Here is a 22,664-nt window from a genome sequence, read left to right as displayed (position 1 = left end):
GAGGGATTTGGTAAAAGTGACTGAAGCGGTATGATTTGGAACCAAAAGTAAGGGTATATTGGAATCCATAAGGTAACTGGTATTTGAAACCATAAAGTAAAAGTGGCACGGACCAACAAGTGAGGGGCCTAAGGCATGGTATCAATGGATTTGAAGGGCCGAAAACAAAGAATTAAATGTTTGGCAATAAGCCAAATAACTCTCGGTACAATAGTGGATAGTTTTCCTAAAATGGTATATATCAAATTCCAAAGAAAATTGTACTTGGCTCCAAAGAGACAATATGTCATTGAGGTGAATGGTTATGATTGAATATAGATGAAGAATCATGGAAGACATGGATGGTTCCCTAAGGCAGAAGAAAGAATAATTATGCTCACCAAGGGTTTGAAGCCTTATAGCTAGTATTCTCATCGTGCAATGAAAAAATCAGAGTTCTGTATTTCATAGAACCACGAAAACAAAGAAAATGAGATTGAAGTGATGAAAAGTATGACTTGCACCAAATGAATGGTAGCATGGGAAACCATAAAGGCAAATGAACTTTAAACCAAAGAGTAAAGGAGGTACATACTAAGATGTATGGGGAATAGGAATCATACCATTGTATTGTCATGACCAAAAACAAGGGAATTAGGTGTTTATTGATGAGACAAACATCTCTGAGTTCACAAGCTAGACACCGATTAAATTGTACTAAAAGGATAAGTATGGAACCCAAGGGAAAATGATGTTTGGTACAAGGAACAATATATCACTGTAGGGAACAAACAATTTGAAACCAAAGAAAATTGTATATTAAATCCATGAAGGAATAAACTCTAAACCAAAGAGTAAAGGTAAACGAACAAGTGAGGGGCATAAGGCATGGTGTCACTGTATTGGAATATCCAAAAACAAAGGAATGAAGTGTTTGTCGAACAAACAAACATCTCTTGGTTCACAAGGTGGACTCCGATTAATTGTCCTAAAAGGATGTGCATGGAATCCAAATGGATAAAGCATTTTGATCTCAAAATGGTGGTATTAATTGATGAATAATTATAAATATGATAGCTCGCGGAGAATTTGAATCCCCGTGACTACATATTCTCACTATGCAATGAGAAATTCATAGCTCCATAGTTCGTCCCACTATGAATGGAACAAAGACAACAAGATATTGATGCAAGATAAATGACATATGGTAATGAAAGATGAAGAAGACTTAGAAGTCATTGGATATGAACCATAATAAAGTCTATGAGTAAAGGTGAATACAATGAGCAACTGGGTCATTCATCTCGTACCCAAAGATATTCATAATCACTACGCCAAATAAGGGAAAAGAGGGCGCTTATTTTGGCCTATAACAGCGCTTTTAAGCGCCCTCTAATCTGGCGCTGGCATAGGTAAAGACAGCGCTTTGTTCTCCTGGAGAAAGCGCTGTCTAAAGTGGCCACATTATAGTGCGCTTTAAGAAAAAAGCGCCCTCTGGAGTGGTCCATAAAGGGACACCTTAGAGGGCGCTTTCTGGAAAAAGCGCCCTCTAAAGTTGTCAGTGTAAAGTGTTTAGAGGGCGCTTTCTGGAAGAAGCGCCCTCTAAAGTTGTCATTGTAAAGTGTTTAGAGGGCGCTTTCAGGAAAAAGCGCCCTCTAAAGTTGTCAATGTAAAGTGTTTAGAGGGCGCTTTCAGGAAAAAGCGCCCTCTAAAGTTGTCAATGTAAAGTGTTTAGAGGGCGCTTTCTGGACAAAGCGCCCTCTAAAGTGTTAGTTATTTTAAAAAAAATTGTTTGAAAAATAGTGGATATATATTTAATTGGTAACCTGTTCGCATGCTGCAAAAGTGTAAAATTCATATTGATTTCATCCTTTAATCCAATGTTATACACCATTAATCCATTGACATATACAACATGAATCCATTTATATACAACATTAATCCTCCATATATACAACATTAATATATGATTCTTTGATCAACAATATACAACAACATATTCTCAAAGTACTACAATTAAGAGAATAAAACATAGCAACCAACACCCAGTGACCACTATATCCAAAAGCTGTCTAGTAGTTCTAACCAATACTAAACAAAAACGCCCATCCACCCATGGTGGCAAACATGTTCTGTATATCCAAAAGCTGTCTAGTAGTTCTATCGCACATCCATACAAAATAAGGCTCAACCAAAACAACAAATGGCAGCATAAGTAGTCCCCTGCAAAAAGAACACGTCCAAATGCAAATAACACAGAACTGTCAAAAGGCGATTGAGCAACAAATAGTAAACAATGGCATAAAGTTAAATGACATAGCTAATATTACCTGAATTCCTGCATGGCTGTTAAGGTAAAAATCAAATTCCCTAGGGTGACAAACGCTGGTGTCTACCACGGTTCCTTTGACAATTTAGAACAACAAAATCAGCAAAACGTGATAAATTCAAATGATAATATATACCAGCTGCGTTGAGAAATATATTGAAAAAACCTGGCATAATATTTCCACTTCTATCGGTCTCTTTGGGGTTGACAGGAAAGAGACGGGTGTGATGTCTCTTTTGGACCACTACAAAAGTAACTTTAGGTAGATACCCATCCTCTATTGAGACACAAGCCTGATGAAAAAAAATTAAAAATTAAACGCAGAGAATTTAGTGGTGTATTTTATGAACGACAAAGTAACAAGAAATCAACTTTGAGAAGTCCTAAATTCTGCCTACAATACAGGGCTGCAAAGTTGATGCAACAAAAAACATATAACAATATATGGTAAGTACCTGTATCTCCGACCATATTTTTTCTTTGCCAACCTTCAAGTCCGGACTTCTCCAATTATCACATGTAATCGGAATATGTTGTCGAACAAGGAAACCAATGTAACTTGCCAACATTGAACCCTTATCTTTTGAAGATAGAATTGATATATGTTTAGATGGACATGTTCCATTGTCGTAGAGGGATACTTTCAAATATCCAGCATCATCATCTACGCGAATGAGGCTTGACGACAATAGAGCATCTCCATCTAAACAAATATCCAGCATCATCATTTTACCTGTAAAAAAGAAAACAATTAAAATCAGATGACAAATGTAAAAACAATTAAAATCATAAAAGTCATTTTACCTGTAATAAAGAAAACAATTAAAATCATTTGACCTGTACCTTTTTCACTAAGTTCTCTTTCTTTTCTTGGTTGGAATATGTTCTACATGTCTCTTAACAACACGGACGGTTGGATTGATCCAAATACCCTCATTATGATCATTTCTAATATATGAATCATTTGATATAATATTCTCATCTTGATCATTTCTGGTAAACGATTCAATCTCAACATCAATATCACCTTGATCTCCAGTGTTTTCATCAATTACTTTGTTGGAAAAAAGAACTATAGACCATTTCGTACTTTTCGGATCATTGACATAGAACACTTGTCTAGCTTGAGAGGCTAGAATAAAAGACTCATCTTTGTATCCCACCCTATTAAGATCCACTTGCAAAAATCCTGACTTATCCATTCGAATGCCGTTATTATTTTCAACCCACTTGCAACCAAATATAGGAATCTGAAACTTCTCATAATCAAACACCCAAATGCGCTCGATAACACCAAAATACGACAGATTTGCAAATTTGGGGTTTAAGTCCTTCACACTTGATATGTGCATTGCTTCAGCTACCACGGTGACACCACTATTCTGCATAGTACTTTTATCATCTTGTTCTTTGGTATAAAATGTGTATCCATTAATCGCGTATGCGCTATAAGAAAAAACATGGAAACTTGGACCATATGCTAAGCATCTCAACCTTTCTGTTATTGAAGCGGGATCTGAATAATACTTTGAATAAATATGATCCTTAAACCAAGGTATAAAACATCGATTGTGCTCTCGTACTATCCAATTTTCATTTCTATTGGGATTTAAACCTCGGAGAACATCCTTGTGAATTTCAACATACGGCTCAACCTCATTCTCATTGTGCAGAACATACAAATGCACTTGATCCCGTTCGACCCTTGATACTGCCACAATTTTATTTCCAATTAGATTTTTTCCTTCTTTCTTTTCGACAAGCTGAGACTTGGGGAGTCCGATTGACTGAACATTAGACAAATATTCAGTACAAAACTCAATCGCTTCTTCAACAATGTATCTTTCAACCATACAACCTTCTGGTCGACTTCGGTTCTTCACGTACCCTTTTAATATTTTCATATAACGTTCAACAGGGTACATCCATCTCATATAAGCTGGTCCACACAATTGTGTCTCTTTCACAAGATGAACAACTAGATGTACCATTATGTCAAAAAATGATGGAGGAAAAAACATTTCAAGCTCACACAAACTAATAACGATTTCTTTTTGCAACATTGGTAAGATCGCAGGATTGATCACCTTACTGCAAATTGACTTGAAGAAAGAACATAACTTAGTTATAGAGCTTCTTACTTTTTCTGGAAGAATAGAACGTATACCTATTGGGAGAAAATGTTCCATTATAACATGGCAATCATGGGTCTTTAAACTCTTTAACTTGAGGTCTTTCATAGACACAAGTCTTCTAATATCTGAAGAGTACCCTTCTGGAACTTTAACTTCACTTAGAAACTTACACAATGTTTTTTCTCCTTTCTAGATAGAGTATAAGCAGCAGGCGGTAGATATGTTCGTTTTCCTTTCTTCAAGGGTCCTAATTCAGTTCTTATTCCCATCGCTATCAAGTCCTTTCTTGCCTTAAGGCCATCCTTAGACTTTCCTTGTATATTGAGTAACGTGCCAATAACACTTTCAAATACATTTTTTCAATATGCATAACATCAAGAAAATGTCTCACATACAAGGACTTCCAATACGGCAATTCAAAAAAAACTGACCTCTTCTTCCACCCACTTTTGACAAGTGTGTGGGCAAAAGGCTTGCCAAACTGAGTATCCAAATCTTTCACCTTTTCAAAAATTTGATCACCCGTCAATATAGGTGGAGCTCTGCCTTCTGTCTCTCCATTGAACGCCTTTCTCCATCCACGGTAGTGATGATTTGAATTTAAGAATCTCCGATGACCGAGAAAGACATTCTTCTGACCAAACTCCAAGCGCTTCCAATCTGTTTTATCTTCACAAACAGGACACGCACATTGACCTTTTATGCTATACCCTGATAGATTTCCGTATGCTGGAAAATCATTAATTGTGCCAAACAACATCGCCCTCAAGTTGAAACTTTCTTTCCTATATCCATCATAAACCTCCACACCGGTCTCCCACAAAATCTTTAAATCTTCGATTAAGGGCTTCAAGTACACGTCTATGTCATTCCCTGGTTGTTTAGGTCCAGAAATCAACATAGACAACATCATGTACTTACGCTTCATACATAGCCATGGAGGTAGGTTATAAATCATAATAATCACAGGCCATGTACTGTGTGAGATACTCTGGATACCGTATGGGTTCATTCCATCAGTAGATAATGCCAAGCGAAGGTTTCTTGATTCTTCTCCAAATTCAGGATAATCATTATCAATTTTCAACCACTGTGGTGAATCTGCCGGATGTCGATACTTTCCATCTATAATTCTTTCATCTGCATGCCAGGTCAAGTGTCTTGAATCGGTTTCACTACGAAACATGCGTCTAAATCTCGGAATAACAGGAAAATACCACAAGACCTTTGCTGGAGACAACTTGTTCTTATATCGCGAGACACCGCATTTAGGACACTCATTTAACGATGCATACTCATTTCGAAACAAAACGCAATCGTTTGGACATGCATGTATCTTATCATAGCTCATGCCAATAGAGCACAACATCTTTTTGGTCTCATATGTTCGATTGGGAAGAACATTATCCTCAGGAAGCATATCTTTTAAAAGGGCTAATAACTCTGTGAAACTTTTATCCGACCACCCATTGCCCGCCTTTAAGTTGTACAACTTTAATACCGCAGACAATCTTGTGAATTTAGTGCAACCATCATACAAAGGTTTCTCTGCATCACTTACCAACCTCTCAAACATTTCGGGACAATCCTTAAGATCTCCTTCAAGTGCTTCTGCAATCTCTTCAACTCGATCACAATCGTATGTATCTGCGCCACTGTAGTTTGAGGCATAGGTCGTACTATCCCCCGGTTCAACATTCTCGTTACTTTTCTCACCATGCAAATTCCAACATGTATAACTTCGATCAATTCCATGCCTCATTAGATGCGATGTCAACTGAACTGCGTCAACCCGTTTCCCATAACAACAACCCAAGCAAGGACATATCATTCTACTGAGGTCTTCGGCGTGCGCAACGGCAAAGTTAACGAATTCTGATACCCCATTCTCGTACTCTCTCGACAATCGATTGGAAGACATCCATGTATTATCCATTACTAATTAGAATAAATAAAAAACAATTTCAGAAGAGTTCAAACACATTCGGACCTAGGTTTCTAATGATACTGGTGTTGACACAAAATCAGATGTTCATAGGTCGTATAACCCATTGCATCCGCAATCATGGTCACTAAAAACCAACCGTCAATTTCCTAGTGCATCCGCTATCATGGTCGAAACAAACGTAGAAGGAGGAAACGCGCAGTAATAAGGTAAAATAGAAATTGGGCAAAGCTAAAACAAAGCAATAACATAAAACAGTAATTGGGAAAAGCGTGTACCTTTGATTGGTAGAAGGAGGAAACGCGCATGTAGATCTAACAGAGGTGGAAGGAAAACGCCTCAGAACCCTAACATGAAAAAGAACGCTAATAACAGATAGTGAAATAACAAAACGCGCAGTATGTTATAATTTTAATGTTTACTAAAGGGGACATTAGAGGGCGCTTGTGGAAAAAAAGCGCCCTCTAAAGGGGGCCTAAGAGGGCGCTTATGAAAGCGCTCTCTAAGGCTTTCCAGAAGCGCTTTATAAACTGGAAATGTACATGGACTTAGAGAGCGCTTTTTCAAAAGCGCCCTCTAAGGGTAACCTTAGAGGGCGCTTTCACAAAAGCGCCCTCTATTGTTGTCCCTCCATTTTTTTTTTGGCTTCACTTTAGAGGGCGCTTTGTTACAAAAGCGCCCTCTAAAGGGGGCCTAAGAGGGCGCTTCTAAAAGCGCTCTCTAAGGCTTTCCAAAAGCACTTTATAAACTGGAAATGCACATGGACTTATAGAGCGCTTTTTTAAAAGCGCCCTCTAAGGGTAACCTTAGAGGGTGCTTTCTAAAAAGCGCCCTGTATTGTTGTCCCTCTATCTCCTCCTTATTTTTTCGCTTCACCTTAGAGGGCGCTTTATTACAAAAGCGCCCTCTAAAGTGCGTTGTCTATTCCAGTTGTTCGCTCCTTATTTTTTCTCTTCACTTTAGAGTGCGCTTTTGTAATAAAGCGCCCTCTAAGGGGCGCTGTCTATTCCAGTTTTTGGCGTAGTGAATGCATTAATAAAATTATCCAGTCTCATTCATTCTTTATTACTTAAAGCCCATGGCATGTGATTCTCATCATAACTTTCAAGTTGTTGAAGAAGAATCCTAGCTGCTCCTCATGATGATGAAGACTTTGCTAATCATTTGATTCGAATTGCACTAAAGTCTTAAAACAAAGGAGAATACCTTGAGCAACCTGGTCATTCGTCCCGTATCCAAGTATACCCTATACAAGGATAAGAATGCTCAACTCTCATCATTCTTTTTTACTTAAGGCTCAAAGCATGCAACTTGAATCATGATTGATAAGTTGTTGATATAGGCTTCTGATTGTTGCATTGTTGCTTTATGAGGGGAAACTTGACAATCTTTTGATTTGAATCGTGCTAAAGTCTATGAATAGAGGTGAATACGATGAAGAACTGGGTCATTCGTCCCGTACCCAAATATATTCAGAATGTGTTAATAGAATTCTCCACTCTCGTTCATTATCTATTTCTTAAGGCTCATGTAACACAATTTGAATCTTGATTGACAAGCTCTTGAAGAAACGCCTTTGATGTGCTTTGCCTAGTAGTCCACTGCTTGATCCGTCTGGGGTGCCTTGCATGAAATTATGGACTTCAAGCCTTGAGATCCACAACATTACAATAACTAGTTTTATCAAGTGATCAATGGACTTTTGGTCACTTGAATAGACTGAGGGATTATACACAAATCAAAGGATTTAGTTAATCAATTTTTTTTATCAACTTAAACAAAGTGAATGAATTAGTTGGTAGTTATGTACGTCCTAATCTAAAGGTTAATCAAATGATATGTAATGAATATTTGGTCAACATGTATTTTTTTTTCATTTTTTGTATGTAATGAACATTTTATGGATGATAATGAATGGAATTGGAAAATTGAATGAAAATGGATTGATTTAGTATATGAAAGTGTTACTTGAAATGGTATGACTTTGACTTAAATGATTATGACTTGTAATTAGGTATGAATGGAAATGACGTGTAGAAATAAATAGTTTGAAATGGATTGAAATGACTTACATAAACATAAACCAAAGATCCTTAAATGACACGTGAAATAAATACACAAAGACCTCAACAATACCAAAAGTTACAATTAACTAGGGCCTAAGCAAAACCTATGGACCAAGCAACAATGGCATGACAATGATCATATGGATGAATGAAAGCAGATAAAAGTTGTGTGACCAAAGATTTTGGCTAGGACCAATGGGCTCTAGCACAAATTAATGGAATCAAAATCAAGTAATCAACATGAATGATACATGAATAATAGGTTATTATGAGAACTTTGATCAAGCAAGAGAATCAAACACACAATGGGTTAAGGATCATATGAAACTAGGGTTTGGAGGCCATCCACTAGATAGGAGACAACATTAGGGTTTTGGTTCCCTAAGGCATGCAATAATGGGATCCTCTTGAATCCATGATCACTAAATTAGGGTTTCCAATGTCACCAAATGAAAATTCAAGCCACAAGGCACCTTATGACCATAACCTCCCTGATTAGGGTTTCATGAGGCCTACCCTTCAATCAAGGTCTTTGAATAAAGTATTTTTGAAAAATGAGAAGGGGAAGAGCACAAGTGTTTATTTATGAGGGTTTCAGCTTGGGGGCTCCCCCCGCAAAATGAACGGTCATATTTTGCTTGGGATAGCCCCTAGAAAAAGATAAAAGCGTTAGGTGAATCATGTGGGTTTCTGCTTTTGGGCTCCTTTTGCAAAATGAACGATCATATTTTGCTTGTGGTAGTCCCCCGCAAAAGAGACATGTGTCAGGCGAATCATTAAAGAATTGACCAACCAAGCGATGATGTGATAAGGCATGCAGAAGAATCTTAAATTAGATGTGAGGATGCCCCTTGCAAAAGAAGCAATTACAGTTAGCTTGGGGAGGCCCCTCGCTAATCCTCACATTAAATAACGTCATTTCTATATGCGTTAGGTTACCCCTTACAAAAATCAGTTTCAAAATTTAAATATTCCCTCCTTTTATTTTACAAAGGATATCCTAATGCCATTTAGTTTTTAAAATTTTTCTTCGTTTTATGTTTTGCGAGGGGTTTAACTCTAAACAACATATTAATTTAGCTAGAAGCTCAACCCTTGTCAATTTTGCCTTACAAAACGGGATTCTTCTTGTAGTGTGTTTTTCGTCTCCAAATATATTTTTCATTATAATTTAGACTATAGTATATTTTTTAAATGAAGTACTTAAGAATGTATTTATAATTTTGATACATTGAAAGACTATATTTACAATGCTTCACAATTTTAAAATGATTGCTTAATTATTTTAACGTCAAACAATAAACAAGCAATGAAAAAAAGTTATTTTAAACATAAGTATTACTCACAATTGCATGAATTATGTGACAGAAACAAAGTTGAAATGTTACCGCCCTGATGCAAATTTAATAGCTTATAAACATTAAACATAAGTTAAACCCAAAGATAAGTTGAATGCTACTTGGTTTATTTTATTATTATCAAAATAAACTCAATAACTTCTTATACAATTATTCTCAATAAATTATAAAATAAATATAACAAAAAAATCTACCAAATTCAAACTTCTTCATCATTCCAAGTAATCTCTACCGTTGGACCTGTTGGTCCTTCCTCTCCAAGCACATCTTTTGGCAAACCTTTAATAACTTTTTCAAAACCATCTTTTAGCTTCCCAGGCAACAACTTATCCAATTTTCTCAATTCTTCATCTTGTTTATAGTCTATTGTTGGACCCTATTCCCTAAAAAAATTCAACCATGCTGGCTCTTCAACAGACCCTAAATAAATACAGGTGAATACGATGAAGAACTGGGTCATTCGTCCCGTACCCAAATATATTCGGAATGTCTTAATAGAATTCTCCACTCTCGTTCATTATCTATTTCTTAAGGCTCATGTCACACAATTTGAATCTTGATTGATAATCTCTTGAAGAAACGCCTTTGATGTGCTTTGCCTAGTAGTCCACTGCTTGATCTGTCTGGGATGCCTTGCATGAAATTCTGGACTTCAAACCTTGAGATCCACAACATGACAATAACTAGTTTTATCAAGCGATCAATGGACTTTTGGTCACTTTAATAGACTGGGGGATTATACACAAATCAAAGGATTTAGTTAATCAATTTTTTTATCAACTTAAACAAAGTGAATGAATTAGTTGGTAGTTATGTACGTCCTAATCTAAAGGTTAATCAAATGATATGTAATGAATATTTGGTCAACATGTATTTTTTTTTCATTTTTGGTATGTAATGAACATTTTATGGATGATAATGAATGGAATTGGAAAATTGAATGAAAATGGATTGATTTAGTATATGAAAGTGTTACTTGAAATGGTCTGACTTTGACTTAAATGATTATGACTTGTAATTAGGTATGAATGGAAATGACTTGTAGAAATAAATAATTTGAAATGGATTGAAATGACTTACATAAACATAAACCAAAGATCCTTAAATGACACGTGAAAGAAATACACAAAGACCTCAACAATACCAAAAGTTACAATTAACTAGGGCCTAAGCAAAACCTATGGACCAAGCAACAATGGCATGACAATGATCATATGGATGAATGAAAGCAGATAAAAGTTGTGTGACCAAAGACTTTGGCTAGGACCAATGGGCTCTAGCGCAAATGAATGGAATCAAAATCAAGTAATCAACATGAATGATACATGAATAATAGGTTATTGTGTGAACTTTGATCAAGCAAGAGAATCAAACACACAATGGGTTAAGGATCATATGAATCTAGGGTTTGGAGGCCATCCACTGGATAGGAGACAACATTTGGGTTTTGGTTCCCTAAGGCATGCAATAATGGGATCCTCTTGAATCCATGATCACTAAATTAGAGTTTCCAATGTCACCAAATGAAAATTCAAGCCACAAGGCACCTGATGACCATAACCTCCCTGATTAGGGTTTCATGAGGCCTACCCTTCAATCAAGGTCTTTGAATAAAGTATTTTTGAAAAATGAGAAGGGGAAGAGCACAAGTGTTTATTTATGAGGGTTTCAGCTTGGGGGTCCCCTCGCAAAATGAACGGTCATATTTTGCTTGGGATAGCCCCTAGAAAAAGATAAAAGCGTTAGGTTAATCATGTGGGTTTCTGCTTTTGGGCTCCTTTTGCAAAATGAACGATCATATTTTGCTTGTGGTAGTCCCCCGCAAAAGAGACATGTGTCAGGCGAATCATTAAAGAATTGACCAACCAAGCGATGATGTGATAAGGCATGCAGAAGAATCTTAAATTAGATGTGAGGATGCCCCTTGCAAAAGAAGCAGTTACAGTTAGCTTGGGGTAGCCCCTCGCTAATCCTCACATTAAATAACGTCATTTCCATATGCGTTAGGTTACCCCATACAAAAATCAGTTTCAAAATTTAAATATTCCCTCCTTTAATTTTACAAACGATATCCTAATGCCATTTAGTTTTTAAAATTTTTCTTCGTTTTATATTTTGCGAGGGGTTTAACTCTAAACAACATATTAATTTAGCTAGAAGCTTAACCCTTGTCAATTTTTCCTTACAAAACGGGATTCTTCTTGTAGTGTGTTTTTCGTCTCCAAATATATTTTTCATTATAATTTAGACTATGGTATATTTTTTAAATGAAGTACTTAAGAATGTATTTATAATTTTGATACATTGAAAGACTATGTTGACAATGCTTCATAATTTTAAAATGATTGCTTAATTATTTTAATGTCAAACAATAAACAAGCAATGAAAAAAAGTTATTTTAAACATAAGTATTTCTCACAATTGCATGAGTTATGTGACAGAAACAAAGTTGAAATGTTAACGCCCTGATGCAAATTTAATAGCTTATAAACATTAAACATAAGTTAAACCCAAAGATAAGTTGAATGCTACTTGGTTTATTTAATTATTATCAAAATAAACTCAATAACTTCTTATACAATTATTCTCAATAAATTATAAAATAAATATAACCAAAATATCTACCAAATTCAAACTTCTTCATCATTCAAAGTAATGTTTACCTTTGGACCTGTTAGTCCTTTCTCTCCAAGCACTTCTTTTGGCAAACCTTTAATAATTTTTTCAAAACCATCTTTTAGCTTCCCAGGCATCAACTTATCCAATTTTCTCAATTCTTCATCTAGTTTATAGTCTATTGTTGGACCTCATTCCCTAAAAAAATTCAACCATGTTGGCTCTTCAACAGACCCTAAATAAATACAGGTGAATACGATGAAGAACTGGGTCATTCGTCCCGTACTCAAATATATTCAGAATGTCTTAATAGAATTCTCCACTCTCGTTCATTATCTATTTCTTAAGGCTCATGTCACACAATTTGAATCTTGATTGACAATCTCTTGAAGAAACGCCTTTGATGTGCTTTGCCTAGTAGTTCACTGCTTGTTCTGTCTGGGATGCCTTGCATGAAATTCTGGACTTCAAGCCTTGAGATCCACAACATTACAATAACTAAATTTATCAAGTGATCAATGGACTTTTGGACACTTGAATAGACTGATGGATTATACACAAATCAAAGGATTTAGTTAATCAATTTTTTTTATCAACTTAAACAAAGTGAATGAATTAGTTGGTAGTTATGTACATCCTAATCTAAAGGTTAATCAAATGATATGTAATGAATATTTGGTCAACATGTATTTTTTTTCATTTTCTGTATGTAACGAACATTTTATGGATGATAATGAATGGAATTGGGCAATTGAATGAAAATGAATTGATTTAGTATATGAAAATGTTACTTGAAATGGTTTGAATTTTGACTTAAATGATCATGACTTGTAATTAGGTATGAATGGACATGACTTGTAGAAATGAACTAATTTGAAATGGATTGAAATGACTTACATAAACATAAACCAAAGATCCACAAATGACACATGAAAGAAATACACAAAGGCCTCAACAATACCAAAAATTACAATGAACTGGGGCCTAAGCAAAACCTATGGACCAAGTAACAATGGCATGACAATGATCATATGGATGAATGGAAGCAGATGAAAGTTGTGTGACCAAAGACTTTGGCTAGGACCAATGGGCTCTAGCACAAATGAATGGAATCAAAATCAAGTAATCAACATGAATGATACATGAATAATAGGTTATTGTGTGAACTTTGATCAAGCAAGAGAATCAAACACACAATGGGAGAAGGATCATATGAAACTAGGGTTTGGAGGCCATCCACTGGATAGGAGACAACATTAGGATTTTGATTCCCTAAGGCATGAAATAATGGGATCCTCTTGAATCCAAGATCAATAAATTAGGGTTTCCAATGTCACCAGATGAAAATTCAAGCCACAAGGCACCTTATGACCATAACCTCCCTGATTAGGGTTTCATGAGGCCTACCCTTCAATCAAGGTCTTTGAATAAAATATTAATTCTTCACAAGCAAACCTCCAATTTATTATCCCTCAATTAGGTTTTAGGTATCCAAGACAAGGCCCAAAGAGTATCCATAAGGTCCCAAACCATATCATCAATAATTAGGGTTTGAATGACCCGAGGAGTGCCATGACGAAGTCTTATTGAATCCACATCTCAAAAATTATGAAAATTAGGGTTTCATTCCCAAGATGAATAGATGAATATCCATATCATACTTCTAAGGTTTGATCCACCAGCAAACCCTAGCTTTGTAAGCCACGAGCTTTAACTCCATTATGATCAATTGTCAAGTGTTAACATGAATGAATGATGCACATAAATGAAATATGAATGTGTACAGATGAATCTCAAATCAAAGGTTAAGTGAAAAGATGAAAATGGGAGGGAAAATTTCGGGGTATGACAATCATCATCATCAGAATTCTTGTCATCCCTTTCTTCAGAATCACTTTACTCTTTTTTTTAGTATTTTTAGCTTGAAGTATTTAAAGCAATAGACTTCCTCACTTTCTCATTGTTTTTAACTTTCTTCTTCTTCTTCTTCTTTTCTTACTATTTTTTCATGTTTTTCCAAGCAAGTGAGTTCTTGCTCATGTTCTTCCAATTTTCCAAACAAAGTAGTGAGATCAAGTACTTTATGATCATTCGCCTCTTTAATTGTGATGACCTTGGATTGCCATTCCTTGTTAAGACATATCAAAACCTTATTAGTAGCAATATAATTGGAAATAGGCTTACCTAGAGCAGTCAACCGGTTAATAAGATATGTGAATCTCTTTTGCATGTCAACAGTGGTTTCACCATGCTTTATACGAAAGATCTCAAACTATTGTTTCAATGTATTGACTCTAGCTTGTTTGACCTTATTAGTTCCCTCATGGGAAAATTCTAATGCTTCCCACATAGCTTTGGCGGTTTCACAATGGGAAACATGATAATACTCATCAACACCTAATACGGATATGAAAATATTGTGTGCCTCCCAATCATGTGACCACAACTTTCTATCATTATTATTCCATTGATTTTCTGGTTTTGGTATGGTGACACCTTCACCATTGGTCATTGTAATTTCGGTAGGACCATTGATGATAGCATCCCATACACCCTTATCAATGAAGTTCACATGGATACACATACAATATTTCCAATAGCCATAATTCTCACCGCTAAAAATAGGTGCTCTATTATATGCCCCTTTAGGTTCGATACCCATTATCTAATAAGAAAATTTTAAGCACGGAATGAACCGAAGCTCGTTATACCACTTGTTAGACGATATGCCAAGATCTATAGGGGGTGAGGGTGAATATATCACAAGTTAAAACTTGAACCAAAATTGTTTTTGAAAAAGTTTATTGCACGGAAGCAAGTTTCAATTTTTTCCCAGATCAAAAATCGTCTAACCGAACCTATTATTAGAAAGTTCAGAGATGCATAAAGGTGTCAATGCAATGATAATAATCCACAAGTTAATCAAAAATAATTAAACACAACGAGTTGAATACAATACAATAGGAAAAGTCTATCTCCAATGAACAAAATACATAAAAAAAAAATAAGTCAAGCAATTTGTTGAACACTTAGTGTGAGATCAACAATGTTTGGAACTTTATGTAGTGTTTGTTGTTATTAGAAATCCAATCATAATCAAATGGTTTGTGATCTACACAACAACACAAATTTCAAAACTCATTCAATATTATGATCCAAACAATATTGATGAATGATCAATGTAATCGACAATTTGCAAACCAAGAAAAAATAAAAGAGACAGACAGACAGACAGGGTACACAAGAATTTTTTTAGGCGGTTCCCTAATCGGCCTCTCTATAGGTATGTCTGCCCTCAATTTGAATTTGACTTGAGATATTATAATAAATCTTACTTTGCAATATCTGTGTATACAAGAGATGAAGAAATTGAACTCTACAACCATAAGTTTGATGCTGACTCTACCAACTCCACAACCCTTGATCAAATATTGATTAAGTAACCAACAATGCCGCTTAAATTCACCTGTTCTTGCGACTTGTTGAAACCCAAGATTTGTCAACACGATCCACCGTCTCACACTACTCCCTTGCAAGGCACCCCTTGTCCCAAGGCTTTCAATCGATCGAATCTGAATTGTACAATCATATCCAAAACTTTCAAACCCTAAGAGATCTTGAAGGAAAACCCGAACTCTGTTTTCTGATTTGAATCCCTCAAATTTCTCAACCCAATTTTCTCATTACAACAAACCTAACTGGATGTTATCAACGCTAGTCTAGATGGCACCCAATCAAAAAATGATTATATGTAGTTTGATTGTGTGTATGCCTAGATGGAGTTGAAGATGATGGGAATGCTTTGAAATCCTGGATTCATGTAGGTTTTACTCACTCTAAAAATCTTACTAGAGAAATATGTGTGTATGTCGTATTAATATCCATGAGTGATTGAAGGCAAAAAGGAATGCAATAACTTGGAGAAAATTAGAATTTTTGAAAAAATTCTTCGCATAGGTCGGCCTATGAAAGTCATTTGTTGACTTGTTCGATGCATAGGGCGGCCTGTCTAAGGTCATGTGTCGACCTATGGATGTCATGCATATCCTATGTGTCGACCTAAAGAGTCGGCACATAAAACAGAAGCGACATGCTTTAATACTACAACATGGGTGTCGACCTATGGAATGCATATGTTGACCTACAATCAAGAAAATTCATCTATAGGTCGATCTGTAAACATTTGTGTCGACCTGTAGGTCGACTTGTAGATGTATGTGTCGACCTGTACTAGCATTTTTCTTAAAAACCTGATTTTTTATGCATGTTTGATGCATGAGACCTTATGCATGTTTGATGTATGAGACATTTTCCAAGTTGTTTCGAAATGCTTATATGTTTCCTAATGCTATGATGCATATAAAGAATTATAGGATACCGTCTAATATACATTAACGCTAAAGTAACCTAGTTTTCACATCATATAAAATACATATAACGGAAGTTTCCCTCACATGAATAAGGTATTTTTTGATAGGGGTTTCAAAGATGTTTCGAAAATGTTCCTAAGTTTCCATTTTTTTGCATGAGAATGGTTGATTGTTTGGTGTAAAGGGTTTGATGATTGTAGTCTTTCTTTTTGAAGCCTTAGCCATTTGTCTTGTCTTAATATGCGACCTTCTTCTCTTGTAAAACAAAAGGGTGAGTACCCATCATACTCCTTTTTAATATTTGCTTATAGAAAAAAAAATGCGTTGTCATTATAACTTTAAAATATATCAAAATTGTAAAAATACTCCGAAGAAATGATTCTCCTTAGTTTGTCATTTTAGTATGCAAATAAGTCGATTATTTGTCTCACTACACAAAAAAATGTTTTTAGTTAGAGGATAAACCCCTTACTAGTTCAAAAAAACAAAAAACTGTGAGGGGACAAGTCCTCTAACACTATATGAAACCACAAATAATTTGCTAGGGGTTATCCACGTCGCTATTTAACGAAACCGATATTTAAATTTTTTGAACATTAATAAAACAATTTTTTTTCTATAAAAGCTTGATGAACATCAATAAATTTTAGAAAAAATTTAAGAAAATAGAGAAGAAAAGTGTACCTTGGATGAACAAAAGTTATTGCACACCTTAGATTTAGATCTCTTTGTGAATTTTGAAACCTTTTAGATGTTGAAAATGGTAGATAAAAACAAAAAACAAACAAAAAAAATGATGATTAAGGATTTGAACTAAACTGGAAAATATAAAACAAAGAGAAAATAAATAAATAAAACTTGAACAAACCTTATAACATATTTGTTTTGAAGACTTGAATTCTTGAGATTTATGAAAATGGATGAGATTTGAAGGATGGTGAAGGAAGAAAGAAAGAACGAAAAATGAAACAATGGGAAAAAAGTATTTCTGAAAAATGAGAAGGGGAAGAACACATGTGTTTATTTATGAGGGTTTCAGCTTGGGGGCTCCCCTCGCAAAATGAACAGTCATATTTTGCTTGGGATAGCCTCTCGAAAAAGATAAAAGTGTCAGGTGAATCATGTGGGTTTCTGCTTTTGGGCTCCCTTTGCAAAATGAACGATCATATTTTGCTTAGGGTAGTCCCCCGCAAAAGAGACATGTGTCAGGCGAATCATTAAAGAATTGACCAATCAAGCGGTGATGTGATAAGGCATGCAGAAGAATCTTAAATTAGATGTGAGGATGCCCCTTGCAAAAGAAGCAATTATAGTTAGCTTGGGGAGGCCCCTGCTAATCCTCACATTAAATAACGTCATTTCCATATACGTTAGGTTACCCCTCACAAAAATCAGTTTCAAAATTTAAATATTCCCTCCTTTAATTTTACAAAGGATATCCTAATGCCATTTAGATTTTAAAATTTTTCTTCGTTTTATGTTTTGCGAGGTGTTTAATTCTAACCAACATATTAATTTAGCTAGAAGCTTAACCCTTGTCAATTTCACCTTTCAAAACGGGATTCTTCTTATAGTGTGTTTTTCGTGTCCAAATATATTTTTCATTATAATTTAAACTATAGTATATTTTTTAAATGAAGTACGTAAGAATGTATTTATAATTTTGATACATTGAAAGACTATATTAACAATGCTTCACAATTTTAAAATGATTGCTTAATTATTTTAATGTCAAACAATAAATAAGCAATGAAAAAAAAAGTTATTTTAAACATAACTATTACTCACAATTCCATGAGTTATGTGACAGAAACAAAGTTGAAATGTTAACGCCCTGATGCAAATTTAATAGCTTATAAACATTAAACATAAGTTAAACCCAAAGATAAGTTGAATGCTACTTGGTTTATTTAATTATTATCAAAATAAATTCAATAACTTCTTATACAATTATTTTCAATAAATTATAAAATAAATATAACAAAAAAATCTACCAAATTCAAACTTCTTCCCCATCCCAAGAAATCTTTACCTTTGGACCTGTTGGTCCTTCCTCTCCAAGCACTTCTTTTGGCAAACCTTTAATAATTTTTTCAAAACCCTCTTTTAGCTTCCCAGGCAACAACTCCTCCAATTTTCTCAATTCTTCATCTAATTTATAGTCAATTGTTGGACCCCATTCCCTAAAAAAATTCAACCATGCTGGCTCTTCAACAGACCCTAAATAATCTGCAGAAATCAACACAGATTTTCCCATATCCATCATATTACTACCTTTATCAGTATCATCTCTTATACCTACTCCATTTTTCCCATTTAGAACAAGACCACCATGTGGATATGTTGCATGGCCATGCAATGAAGCATAAACAATAGGTCTTTTTGTTGGAAAATCAAAACTGCCATTATCAGGTTGGAACTCAAGTTTAGATGAATCAACCCATTCACCTTTGGCATGTTGTGAGAAATACATATGCCATAGTTGACCATCCAAATTACTTATCCTTAGTGTCACATGCTCCCAATCACCAACATGTTCACCTATTTTCCCTAATTTAATATTTATAAACTCTAATTTTGCTCTTGCAGGTCCATTAAAAGGGTAATAAATCCACATTACAATATCAGTGAATGTGCCTCCAAACATTGGTTTCACATGTACATAAGATTCTGCACTCTCAAGATTACCTTGTTTGACCCTTTCTTTGTTTTCATCATCAACTGGTAAGTCTATCCAATAAGCATCATCATAGACCAGATCCTGAGGTAGGTTAGTGCCATTTTGTTGTATTGGAATAGGATTTAACGCATCGCCTTTCTTGTATAGTAATCCTCCATTGGAGAAAAACCAATTGACCGAAGAAGGTAAGTATTCTTCGTCGGAATGTAGGTATAGAAATGGAGAGTAAACTTGAAGTATTGCCTCGATTTGTTTCTCATTAGGCATGATTTTTGAAATGGAATTGAGATTCTTCAAACATGAAACAGATGGAGTTCTATTATCACCTAGGCCATAATGGCCAACGAAGGTTCCAGCACGAATGCCGTGACCTTGAGTTCCCCTAATGCTTGGAGTAACATCATAAATATTGTAATCATTGCGTCCCCAAATCCATCCAGAAAAATCACACTGTTCAGTGAGGTTTGATCTGACACACATGACTTTGTCGAGGGGAGGTTTTTCTGGTGTTGTGGTGACAACATGGCCTATTGCTGTATAACCATCAGGTGTTAATGGTATCCAAATATACATAGTAGAATCTTGATTAGAAGAGAGATATGTTGTGTCGAAAACAAGAGCGTAATCAAGTGGTGGCTTTAAAGCGCTGTCTGCGGTATTTGGAGAAACATCCTTTGCGACAAGAACATATCCAAAAAGAGGTTTGTTGTTAGGCTGGCAGTAACTACCTAACATAGAGAACCCTTCTGGTATATCTTTCGGATCGTACACTGAGACTCCCATATCCTCCGGGCCACCATCGTAGGCGCCCCAAACTTTGTTGAATGTTGATACTAGAGACACTTCTAGCCCGCCGAGATCGAGGACTCCACCAGCGAAACCGTTACCTGCATGTTGCAATTCAAAACTGATTATGCATTTCATGAAACTACATCACAAGAGAATAGAAAATGATGATCAAACAATGTATACCTTCAGGCCAAGAAGTTGTTGTAATTGGAAGCTTAAATGTGTAGTCAACGGGACGAGCGCGGGATTGGAATTCGGGTTGCGTTTTATTCAAGTCTTTCTTATTATCTGCAGACAATAAGACTTGAGACAACTTGAATGTAATAAATTATGAAATTAATTGTTACGTTAGTTTGAATTATTTTTGAAGTCTTTAAAATAAATGTCAATTATTTTAAATAAATTAACGGTTTTGATTAATTAATAGTTTTAAAAAAAGTTATACTATCAGAGTATATTAATTAAAATTAAAATTTTATTTTAAAATTATTAATTAATTCTAAGAAATATTTAATTATTTGACAATAGAATTTTTGTCAACTAAATATGACAAAAACTCTATTGTGAGGCTCGGTTGATCCTAATTCAACTAACATTTCGTATTAAATAAACAGATAGATCATTTCACCAATATAATACTGTTATCTAGCAACTAGTATTTATATTTATGCACTATTGTCGTATTCTTTGTTGTTGTAAGCAAACTTAAAAATGAATAATAAGTAACAATGATATAGAAGAAAAGTACCTGAAATATGATCCATTGGTGCAGTTCTAGGAACAACCCTCGTAGCTTCAATTGTCATGAAAAACACTACACAAACACAAATAATCCCCACATAATTCAAACCCATTTTTATAAGGTTCAACACAACCTTATAAAATATTTAGCTTCTTTTGAAAGTTCTAATACTTTTGATTATTGAAGTTTGCACCAAAAGTGGTTTGATATTGTTTGACACTCACCTCTTCTTCCCTATAAATATAAGTGGATTGTGTTGGATTTTGGGGGCAGATACAGACATTCTATCCCCTATTAAATTTAGATTCTTTTAAAAGGTATGACATTATGTAAATTTTGGTAAATTATAATTTCCAGCTTTTAGTTACGATGATACCTTATAATCACAATTAAAAAAGAGAAAAATTACGAGAATAATGTACTCGAAGATATTACTATAAAATACAGTGAACTATACGTTGTATTCTTCACATATGTACAATAATGTGTTGAGTCAAAACAAGCCAAAGAAAGTTACTGGAATATTAGTTTTTATGATATAAATTTTCTTAATATTAGATGTGGTTAGTTATTTTTTTTTTGTTTTTTTTTATTAATACAAAGGAAAGCAAGTTAAGGAAATTTTAAGCAATTGGATTTACTAATTAATCCTGCCAATTACATCTCGAATTCCTCTTAAGTCTAGATCCAAATCAGGTCGCAAATAACTAATTTTGTAAATAATTTTTACATTCTAAATTCTGCTTTAATTATGCTCGGTAGATCAGATTTGATCAGATTTGCAGATTTGTCACGTAAAATTCAAAACATAAATATTGTTTTTCGCGCCATTAATTTTTAAAATTATTAATAATTATTGTCGTATTTTTCATGTTATAGATTACTTTTTTGTTTAAAAAATATTTACAAATAATTAAAATAAGAAATTATTAATAAAAATATTATAAATTTATTTATAATTAAAAATATTAATTTTAATTAATAATTAAAATATTAATATATTTAAATAATAATTAAAAATATTAATTTCAATTAAATTAAATTCAAAATAATTACAAATATTTTACAAAAATTAATATTTAAAAGTAAAATAACAATATAAAAAAATCAATCAAGATAATCATCTTCATCATCATCCATAGTTTCGTCCACATCATCATCATCCACATCACCGTCCATTGAACTATTTGTTTGGTTCCTTTATTATGAGAGCAATTGTCGCATTATTTCCTCCATCTCAATTTGGTTCTTCTTCATTTCTTCAATGTGGGCATTTATCGCCGCCTCACATTTTGTTGCCTCGCATCTCGCCTCAGTTATGTTTACATCATTTGGGATGTCAATTATTGTGAACGTGACGATCATTCCTCATTCGCAACTCTTTCAAATAATATTCTATTCCATAGTCTGTAGCTTCCGACCAAAGATCCAACACCAAATAAACACCCGTTAGATCATATCTCGCCAATTAATAAGTTCAAAATAGAAAGATCCATGTGATCATCAATCGGATTTGAACCTATCGGAGTATACTGCAGATTTTGAACTAAAAATTATGCGAGCAATGTGTCATAGTTCTTCTACACATATAAGAAAAAAAATTTAAATTAAATATAGTTTAAACAATTTAGTTATATACAAGAATTAAATAAAAT

The 22,664-nt window shown here is 34.5% G+C and overlaps 1 long non-coding RNA gene and 1 pseudogene across 1 annotated transcript; both read right to left on the bottom strand.

Moving 5' to 3' along the window:
- Positions 1 to 2,071: 2,071 nt before the first annotated feature.
- LOC127135004 (uncharacterized) lies at positions 2,072 to 2,604 on the bottom strand. Its single transcript, XR_007808400.1, has 3 exons — positions 2,475 to 2,604; positions 2,310 to 2,383; positions 2,072 to 2,202 (listed from the first exon to the last, which is right to left on the bottom strand). It is a non-coding gene; the product is annotated as an uncharacterized LOC127135004 (long non-coding RNA).
- Positions 2,605 to 18,797: 16,193 nt separating this feature from the next.
- Positions 18,798 to 21,121, bottom strand: LOC127134988 (hypothetical protein At1g04090-like; annotated as a pseudogene).
- Positions 21,122 to 22,664: the final 1,543 nt, after the last annotated feature.

Source organism: Lathyrus oleraceus, chromosome 1 (assembly GCF_024323335.1).
Source record: "Lathyrus oleraceus cultivar Zhongwan6 chromosome 1, CAAS_Psat_ZW6_1.0, whole genome shotgun sequence".
NCBI lineage: Eukaryota > Viridiplantae > Streptophyta > Magnoliopsida > Fabales > Fabaceae > Lathyrus > Lathyrus oleraceus.
The sequence above is the reverse complement of the archived record's forward strand: the minus strand, read 5'-3'. Positions and strand labels throughout refer to the sequence as shown.